Here is an 11,240-nt window from a genome sequence, read left to right as displayed (position 1 = left end):
CGCTTCTGTCTAGGCGAATCGTAGAGTTGGGCCGGTTAAGCCGGTCTAAGAACTGTGATGAACGCTGGCATGGTTGTTACTACTTGGTAAGTGCAAGATCAAAGAATTCACTGCAAGGGATTAAATGACAGTATCGTGCATCCCTTGAGATTTTTTACTGTTGATAGCAGAAACTGAATCTTCAACACATTGACGTTGCATGACTACTATTGTCTCGTAAAAGTTATTTTATTGTTCACACTGGCACACTTTTCACTCAAAATTAACATATTGACTGCCACGAGAATTTTAACCCCTTGCCCTACAATATCGTGTCAGGCACGTGGTGAAGATTTCAAATAGAATTATTCAGTTCGTTTGAATGCAAGTTACATATTATTCCTCTGTTATCAATGATTATATCTTAGAGCACACGTTGACATAGATTAGAACTGGAATTTTGTCTTATTTTCAATAAATTATTAATAACGAAGTAGTTAGATCGATCATAGTACAGAAAGAAATCATAGGACAGGGGGTTAAACTTCTCGTGTAATGTTACTGATTCTTTTGTAACAAAAGGCAAATGGCATTGAAATTCATTATTAACGATTTAGTAGTATAGCTCCTAATTTACACTATTGTTTAGTTACTTACGTGACTAAATATTTTGATTCGATACCGATTTTCCTCTTGTAATTGTTTTTATTAATATTTAACAAAGTAATTCAACAATTACATTTTTCTTTTGCGAGTATCACAATTAATAAAAATAAATATGGTAGACGAATTGTATCGAAACAAGAATTCAGTGTACATTTGTAATATCACAAATTATATTTCTTACTTTTCGATTCCTCTTTAAAATAAAGATTTCAAAATTCTTTCTCTTTTCTTATTACTAATATCCAAATATTATAACCTTTGTAATCTCAAACAGAAAATGATCCTCGGTCTACCCTTCTAGGATAGCAAATAAATTTCAATTTATGCCAGTGTATAACGTTTCCTCACCACCTCTTTCCATTTATGATAATAGCAGCAAGATAAAATAGTATCTAGCATCATAGTGCATTGGAACACGAACAGTTTGATCAGATAAAAATAAAAAATTCAGAATCTAGATGATAAACTTCTTAAGAGCGTAATTCAACGTTAGAAGTGCACATAAAAAAAAATAATGGAAATAGTACAAAGTTACCTTCACTGTTCGGTGTTGCCTCAGCTTCTTCGAGCACGCATTGAATTCCAAAGACGAAATTGCACCGAGCGTTTCCACCTTTAAATTGGATTCGGTTGCGAAATTCGGGTGCACGGTAGTCCTCGGGCCCGTTTACCTGGTCACCTGGACAATGTTGTTTACTGCACAGTATTGACAGACAATTTGCGCAGTTTTGCGGCGAGGGGCTGGGGTCGTGCATTCTGCTGAAGCGACGGGGGGTGCACCTCGGCTGAACCAGGAAGTCGAAAAGAGGAGCGCTCTTTCAACCCCCTTGTTCACCGCAATTCTTCAACGCGTCGCTTCCGCGTCGGTCTAGCCATTGTTCCGCGAACGGTGAAACAAGTTTGGCTGAAATATTGTCCGACAACCGAGCTCCTGAATATTTAGGAAAATCGAGGAAAGGATGCTTTCGTGATTGCCGTTAAATGCCGCGTGATTTTATAGAACAAAATATACACAAATATACAAAATATACATCAGTGAAAAAATATAATATTAACACATTGTTGACCGTTAATTTTACGCAGAAGCTATCCCATGTCACCGGTTATTATTCCGTAATTAAATATGGAATTAAAACAATCTAAATAGACTTCAATATAGTCTATTTATACATGATAAATTGAAATGAGACTTTAGAAGTATCTTTTATATAATTTTGATTATTTTGCTTTTACCGTATTCCATATTGCCCTGTGTTTCAAAAATTGAAATGGCTAATGCAAGAGCAAGGACGAGTTCAGTCGTGACCTGTCAGCAATGTTTTAAATCATTTGATCGAATCGCATTATTATTGCACGTTCAGCGAGCTGAATGTCATCGTATTGGGTACCATTATTTATAGCAAAATATACATAAGGGTAAGAGTATAATATTAAATCATTTGATTGAATTGTATAATTATTATTATTGCACTTTCATCTAGCTGAATGTTACCGCGTTAGGTAGCATTATTTATAATATAGAAACGTTTTCAAATAATCATCGTTTCACACTAACTGTACTGGGAATCGAACAAATGACCGAATTTAATATTCTACATTTTCTTTCGTTCATTTAAGTTTATATCAATTCCTATACTGTCCGATTAATCTGTTTTTCAATTTTTCGTTTTCCTTTGTTTCTATTTCCACTAAAGAAATGTATCATCTACTTTATTTACTTTTATTTTGTGGCTAGTTATTTGACTGATTATGGTAGAAAAAGTGGCGGTACGGTTAGTGTTAATTGAGTGAATTATAGTAATTCGATCACCGGTGACTCCCATGACGTTCAACGTGTTAATCTGCAGGATCCATTGAAATAAGTGGATCGAGAATTTTGTGTACTTCTAAGATGCGAATATTATTATGTTGTGTAATATGAAATGTCGGATTTTTCTTACTCGTAAATGTTCATACTTCTGTTATTGTTATTCCTTTGTTTTTCATATAACCTCTTAATTGTTTCATTGTCGACGATCAAAATAACTATTTACAAAAAGGTTTTTCCGAATTGTGCATAATAACTATATCTTGCATAGTTTCTTGAGAACATAGATACTGTCAACATTCGTGTTATTTCCCTACATGAATTCAAACTTGGAAATAATGCTGCGGAAACCGCTAAAAGTATAAACAAAGCATTTGGTGAGGATACTGTGAATGAAACAACAGTGCAGTGTTGGTTTGTAAAATTTTGTTTCGATGATGTCTCTTTGTAAAATGAAACAGTAGTTTATAACGATGTCTTTAAAATTTATTAATTCTAAACATTTAGAATTTTTCAAGAAAGGAATATATTCATTAAAAACACGCTGGCGGAAGTGTATCGAATCGAATAGAGCATATTTTGATTGAATAAACATGTTTTAGAACATCAAATAAGGTTTCCTTTTTTCTACGAAATCCGACATTTCATATTACACGACCTAATAGATATTGACATTTTAACACTAAACCTACCCGGTTAAATAACTGTCGTTACCAAACGAAAAAATGCATCTACAGTTTCTTGTTCTTCTTGAAATCTAATGAAAATATATAATCTTTTTCTCATTACCCAAAAGTTATGTTGTGCATTGTTTTTATATTAAATCAACAATCAACTATATTACTTTCGCAAAAATATGATTGATTAATATTTAGAAAATATTAACCCTCTGTAGGTCCATGTGAATATTAGCATCTTGTTGCGTTATCTTATTTTGCATAGCAAAGTGGCGCATAAGATTAAATAGTTAATCAACTCAAACTTTTTTACGTTATTGTAATTTCAAATTTTTAAGATATATTCGTTTAATGCTAAGTTTACGGACATTTATTGTACAGTTTATTTTATTGGTCTTAAAAAACTTCATATCCATTCATTTAGATTTCGAAAATTAGAGGTTTGAAGGTTAGACAATTAAACTATACGTTTGAGTTATTGCATCGATCAAAATTGACATAAGCATTTACTAAATAATGTTTGTAAAATTTAATACGTGCCGAATTAACGCGTTCCGTAAACCTAATGTTAAATACAATTATTAAAACTATTGAATACATTGTTAATTTGTATTTACAGATTGATATTTCTCAATTTCATACTACACACATTTTTCTATAGTCCTGAAAGAGGATTCGGTCTATAGAGGGTTATAAAAGCGACCCATCTCTCCCTGACTCACTCCATTTAGTATTTTCAAATTCTCACAGTCATTCACAATTCCTTTATCGAAAACATCTACTCTTCTGCACGCAACGAATGTTCCTAAACTTTTGAACGGCACTGCAAGCCACGGAAAAAAAGGTTAGAGAAGTGAACGTGTTAATTCTATTTTCGTGGGACTGGCGGTTGTTTTACAGGAAAACGTTCCGCCAGTTGTTTTGCTACTTCTCGATTTGCCCGTGCATTCGCTCCGAGCATTTTTCTAGGCGGGGTTGGATAACATTCGTTGTATGAATTTATTCGGTACGTTAATTAATTACGCGGATAAGCCGTCGTTAATTTTTCTACGGTCGACGGGCCTTCCTCGCTACGAAACAACGCTGGTATAGGAATAAGGTTTCGGAAAAATAACCGAGCGTGACGAAGTAGTAATGCCACCGAGGGCTGTAGCGTGTTATGCTTCGACACACACCACTGGCCACGCACTCTTTTTCTTCGGCCAGTCTAAAACGAAAGAAAAAAAAGGAGATCGTGCGAAATCGTGACATCGTTACTATCTCCCGTGCATCGACGGTAAATCTGTCAAAACCGTTCCATTTAAAATATTTAGCCTGTTAACATGTTAGGTACCAGCTAATTTTCAGAAAACCGAATTGTGCGGATGGAGATTTTCAGTGAAATCAACTTACATTGCTATACATAGAACAACTCATATATCATATTGTTATGTAATATATATTTTAAGTAGATAATCAGTACCAATAAAATTTAATATTTTTTTAAGTGTTGTGATAATTAGCAAAATTATACAGCTAAGTGTCTTTATACAAAAACGAGATTTCTCGTTACCAGTATGCAATGTGTTAACTGTGGAATTTAGTTTGAAAAATCTCTCGTTTTGCGCGCAAAAGAATGGAAAAATGAAGTGTGCACATGTTAAATGCAGGACGAATGCATTCAGGGTATATTTTAACCTCTTGTCTTATAACAACGTGTCAGAGTCGTGGTGAAGATTTTCAACGTGATTTAACAAATATAAATATCACTGAGTTCATTCGAATTCAAAGTAAATATTATTCTTCTATAATTAATGATTGTACTTAGAAGGAAACATAGGCGTAGAATAGGTCTAGAATTTTTCTCTTTTTCTAATAAATTATTAATGACAAAGTAGTCGTATCGTATAAAACGAAGAAGAATAATATGTTTATCTGAAAAAATAAAGAATTCATCGTTGAAAGAATTAGTATCGTTCCAAGCTTTAAGATGACGTGTGTACTTGTCAAACGCAGTTAAGTGGTTAAATAATTATCCTCACTTCTAATCATTATCGCCAGAACCATTCGAAACAGGGATGAAAAGTTTCATTCCGTATTTATTCCTTTGTCCTCGTTATTCTTTTTTGCAATGATAAAATCAACGCATTTTTTAAAAATCTAACGCGTAGCTCCGCGTTGCGTAAGTCGGCGCGCGCGTATCCACGTGGTACAAATCAAATTACGTTTTATTGTACCGTGTTTTACACAATCGCGTGTGCTGTAAGTGCATAAAACTCGTGGCCTAACTATAACACAATGTTACAGTAATGGTATACATTTATATAGACCGCGGACTTTATGGCTTTAGAAGAACCACGACTGACTGCTAGCGAAACACGATGATATACGTGTTTTAATAAAGCATGACTCGAACGTTACATTCTTTTTTATCTGGCCAGCCATTAACGGGGAATATAAGGTTTGTATTTCATATCTGTTTTTATAAATTAACCTGCGGCCGCTGTCTAACAATAAGAAAATATATTGACTGCGTTCGGTAGCCTTTCGAGCATAAATTCGAAGTTTTGTAAGGTGATGTTTGATGCCTGTAGTTAAATGGAAATTAATTTCCAGCGATAGAGGTTTTGTTCGGTTAAAAATGAGATTCGTATTGCATTATTGGGCCATCCATTTACAGATTAGTGCGTTCGCAATCCCGTATATGGATCACGGTGACTTTAGATACTCAGTTAATTGTCAGTGCAAAACCTATCGAGTGAGATTGAAGGAACTTTAAAGGGAAAAGTATTTGTTGTAATGTACTCAATATTTTTTTGTAAGTTCCAGCTTCGGTTCTGTACTGTAGATGTGTTCATTTGTAGAAATTAGATGTGCTTTGAAGGGATTTCATGGAATTTGTAATGTTTATTATTGCAACGGTTAAATATTTACATATTAAGTCATTCGCTGCTTGTTACGAGATATCTTTGAATTAACTGCTACTTATCATGCACGATAATTTGAGGAAAGAAATAATAATACATAATGATTAATTATTTATAATAAGCAAAGAAATCATTTTGGTTCCTTCGAAATGAATTTTTGGTACTCAGGGCAATACATTCTTAATTTCCTCGACAGTGAATGGGTTAAATTGATATTAGTTAATATTGAATACCGTTAACGCAATTTACTATTATAATCTTACCGTTATCAGTAGGAGTGCCAGATAGGTCAATATGACCTATTTACTCGTTTCTCGTTGTATACAATTACCAAAGGTATTTTCATGAACAATTTTCACATAAATATATTTATTCATGTATATATTACAATGAAGGCTATGCAAAAACTTAGTTAACACATTCTCGTAATTTTGATAAAACCTTAAAACTCTGCCGCCTTTGATGCTTGGTAGTTTTACTGTTAATCTGTTAGCTGCGTTGCCCTATTTCGAGTGTATCTAAATTATGTCGTAAAAAACATGTGTACTACTCATCAGACACATAGTTACAAGTGCCCTTAATTTGCATGAATTTGTAACAAAATAATTGTTTTCTTGATTAATTCAATGTATATCTTTATTACCCAAATTTATTGATAATAAATACTAATTATTTTTTACATATGATGAATACACTCGTCATGATACACAGTATATGCAGCTGTTGCAAAATTCAATAATTTTAATTATTCGTATGTATTGTTAACATATAGCAATTGATTTTTACCTGTAACAAGTATTCAAGTAGAATACTTGTAAAAATCCAAAAATTTTCCATTCCCTTATGACGCATGTACTCGTCATGAACAACTAACAGGTTAACACTAGAACTACTGTAACAATCAAAATAATTGGTACCAATTTTTCAGTTTTGCAATTATTGATATCTCAAAAGTATTCGAAATGTTCTTGAAAATAAATAGTTTTGCTTAAATACTGTAATGAATATCTGAAGAAACTGAAAATAATCTATTGTCACAATTTTTATAGGAATTACATGAATGGTTCTCTTGACAAATCAATTAACTTCATAAAATAAAAAGTGGAGAAAAGTGACGCGATAGCTATACAATGATTTTCAAAATTTCCCTTTAAATAGAAAACTAAATATTCATTATAGAACGTATTTTACTTGATTATCACTGGTGCAGCTTTAATCTAAAGAATATATATAAAAGAATGTATAAAATAATATAACTCCGAAGTAATTTTTATTATTACTGCAAGTTTCGCATAGGCAATAGAATTTTTGTTGTTCCATGGTATCACACCTGATAACAAGGAAATTTATTTTTAATCTGAAATGTTAAAGGCCAACGCAGAAAATCTAAAATCAAAAAGCTTAAAAAGTTAAAAAAACTGGAGTTAATCGATTTGGCAAGTGAGTCATTCACATATCAATCGTATAAGGTAGCTAGTGGTAAGGAGAACGATGGCCACAATCAAGCCCGCCGCTCGGGCAATCCCGCGCGCGTGAATTCACGGAACGGCAGAGAAAGGGTGACGCGAGAGGGCAAGGGAAAGAGAGAGGTTTTTCGTACAGGTTGCGCCATGATTATACAGTTAAACGTTAGCCTAACGGTCGTGCTCAGAATTTCGGGCATTTGAAGGTGTCGAATAGGCACGCACACGGCCTACGAGCCCCAATGGCGGGACCTACACCTTGACATTCGACGGACGGATAGAGGAAATTGTGTCAAACTCGCACCACTCGTGACTTCCTCGACCTAAATCTAGCGGCTATACGTTAGTGGTGGTTCGACGAAGGAAGCGAGCAGTAGAAAAAGCAAGAATTTAACGTATTCCTAGACGAAGTGTACTTCTTTCCTCTTGTACCGTTATCTTTTGATCTCGTTACAGGTACTCGAAGCTTCAAAAAGTTATGTTTTCTTGTTGTATTTGCACCTTTCGATTGTACTATCGATTTTCTTATCGATAGCCACGTATAATGCTAATTGAGAGCAACGATTTTACTTATTTCATTCTGTGTAGGTCTTGGTTAGGTCGGATTCTTTAGTTTTTAAACATTTGTTTTTACTGATATTGAAGCTGAATGTATATTAATAACAAATTTATGGAAAAACATGTTGATTCTAAGTTTTAATTATTAGTTTCTCAATGGTGAATCGGAACTGGTCCGATTCGCCTTGGTCTATCCTACGTATTTTATTAATTTTATTTATTTACTTAGTTATTTTATGTCATTTATTTAGTCATTCTACTTTATTTTATGCGTTATGTTTTGACTTTACTGTTTTAATACACACAATTGTTCTCTCATATAATTCTTTTTCCCTATTAGCCTACGATTACATATTTATATGTTTAATCATCAATGTAAGCATGTATACTGTTATGTATGAACTATGTTTATTTAATATTATTTTAACAATGTCCATCGTCGTCGAATAGACGTACCTACTCTTCGTTATTGATAAATAAACGCCTTCTTTGATTTTTTAAGGTTCAAAAACTCATGTTTTTCATTTTGTAAAAGTATTTAATCTGTTATTTTGAGTTTTTAACCCTTTGCACTCGACAGCCGCCTTTCGTTCGCCATTTAACCTGACTCAGAAAAATTATAAAATTAAAAATTTGGTATTAAATGTATAATGTATCAACACATGGAACATCGAAATAAAATAGTTCTTTAATTTATGCAAAATGTATCTTTATGTTGCAATTGAATTAAATAGCAAAAATTGTTAAGTAAGTGAATCAGGAAATGATAAGTTATTAGTGGATGATGAGTATAAGAGAACAGTTGACAGGATAATCTTGCTTGAACTGTTCAGTAATAGTTTTTAACGATAATTACCATAATCACAGTAGCCATTATATTGCTTATTATAAGCATTTGACAATATTCGAGTGCCAGATATGTAACAATGTAGTTACCAGGGCATTTGCATTTTTATAAATGAGTATTACTGAAAGTATAATAGCTTTTTATTAGAATGAAAAAGTATTAACCTACTTGTGACACAGAGCCATTACCTCAGCTGATATTTGTAATACTGGTAATACATTATCCGCGACCTTAAAGTTAACGTTAAAAAGCACGTGTTTCAAACTGAATAAATAGATTCATCGAACGTTTAAACTGAATTATCTCGTCATTTCTACTGGACCGTATCTTTCAACACAACTTCTCCACATTTTTATTCGTTTATCTGCGGATTCTCGAACTGAATGGTATCGAAATGTGTCTGCTACTTCGAGCCACGATTTATTGGCGTTTCTTGCGGCGCAAAATGAGTCAAATCGTTTTTGCCCGCCTTTATTTATGCTCATGCGAGCATCGAGGTTTGAAAAGTTACCGAGTCAACAGGTTAATGATTCAAGCGCGAGTATTTTATCACGGCAATGTCCTAATATCAAAACCGGTGCCAGCTAAACTGTTCACCCTTTGTGGACAGATGTCACCACATTAGCGACATCAAGCTTCCGTATTTAGGATCGGAAACCGTAAACGTATGATTTAATCATTTAAATAGCGCGAGATCAGTACACAGTTTCCTTCTTCTTCGGTATTCAACACGTATATTTTAACTTTCCATGGACAAAGGTTTCTACCTTTTTAAAAATTCTCGTTAGAACAGGGTTAAAGGAACGCTTGAAAATCCATTAACCCCTTGGTCTATAATTTATTCCTTAATTATGCTTGATACAATTACTTTATCTTTAATAATTTGTTAGGAACTGATACAATTTTGATGCTTCATGTCTATGTTTGCTCCAAAGGTTAATAATTGATAATAGAAAATTATTACTTAATTTATATTAAAAAAAAGTAAATAACGCTTAGCTTTGTCAGATTCAGTTTAAAATTTTCGTCACGAGTCTCACACGATATTGTAGGTCAAGAGGTTAACACGTTAGGATCTATGTTAGTCACTGATGATCGAAACTTCTGAATTGTTTGAAAACAATTATAATAAACAAGATGGCTGATGTTTGATAAAAATGTTTATTAGATTTCCGGAACGCGTCAACTTGATGCATATTGAATTTGATAAACATTATTTATATATGTTTATGTCGATTTCGATTCATGCTATTAACATTAAAATTACCGAGCAGTTAAATTGAGTTTCTAAAATTTCTTTATGGATTTAGAAGTGCGTCTTTTGAGACTTCAATTGACTTACGATTCAATTTATGTGTTGTTAAATCAATTTCTTTAATCATTTCTCATAGAAACATCTATTATTTTTTTAATAATTTCAAAATCAGACATCAGGAATAGATCATTTTGACCTGTTTGATAGTTTTAGTGTCAAGTACATGGATACATGTCCCAATTACCTATTATGGAACCCCTAATGTCCGAAATTTAAGTAAACGAACATTTTTCTAGGAACAGTAGAATAAACTGTGCGATAAATACCTGTAAACGTAGTATTAATATTATAAGTGAGTTGATAATAGTGTGATGCAAGGATTGCGATGCCAAATATTTATAATTAGAACTACCGTACCAGTCACAATGACTGATTTCGATTTGTTTGTTTCGCAATTATTGATATCTCAAAAGTATTGAATATTTGAAATGATCTTGAAAATAAATGGTTTCACTTGAATTCTGTAATGAATATCTGAAGAAACTGAAAATATCTATTGTCACAATTTTTATATGGATTACATATTAATGGTATTAAATTGTCGGCAGTTCAAGTGGGAATAATTATTCCCACTTATCTTTGCACAAAAGAATAACTATTACGTAAAACGCTAAAAAATGTTTGACCAGTATACACCTTATCTTAAAGCTTGAAATCATACTATGTAATTCTTGCAATGATGATTTCCTTATTTTTTCAGATGAATATCTAATTCTTCTTTATTTTTTTCTGGTTTTTCATTAAAATATACCCTAGGTGCATTGGCCCTGTGTTTAATGGACACACGCTTCATTTTTTAATTTTATTGCGCGCAGAACAAGAGATTTCTCAAACTAAATTCCATAGTTAACAGGTTAAACGATGGAATACGAACGCTACGTAGTGTCGGCGATAGAACGTTAATTACAGGTGGATTTTTTTCGGAAAAATATAGAACGTCCTTGATGAGTCCTTGCAGCGCGGGACGTTGTTGGCCGGCGAAGGACTTGCTCGTCGTCTCGCTTCGATTCGTACCGAGGAAA

At 33.1% G+C, this 11,240-nt stretch overlaps 1 long non-coding RNA gene across 1 annotated transcript; it reads right to left on the bottom strand.

Annotated features, from left to right (window-relative positions):
- Positions 1-8,608: 8,608 nt before the first annotated feature.
- Positions 8,609-9,266, bottom strand: LOC143175162 (uncharacterized). Its single transcript, XR_012999866.1, has 3 exons — positions 9,092-9,266; positions 8,913-9,024; positions 8,609-8,659 (listed from the first exon to the last, which is right to left on the bottom strand). It is a non-coding gene; the product is annotated as an uncharacterized LOC143175162 (long non-coding RNA).
- Positions 9,267-11,240: the final 1,974 nt, after the last annotated feature.

This window comes from Nomia melanderi, chromosome 12 (genome assembly GCF_051020985.1).
Source record: "Nomia melanderi isolate GNS246 chromosome 12, iyNomMela1, whole genome shotgun sequence".
Taxonomy (NCBI): Eukaryota; Metazoa; Arthropoda; class Insecta; order Hymenoptera; family Halictidae; genus Nomia; species Nomia melanderi.
The sequence above is the reverse complement of the archived record's forward strand: the minus strand, read 5'-3'. Positions and strand labels throughout refer to the sequence as shown.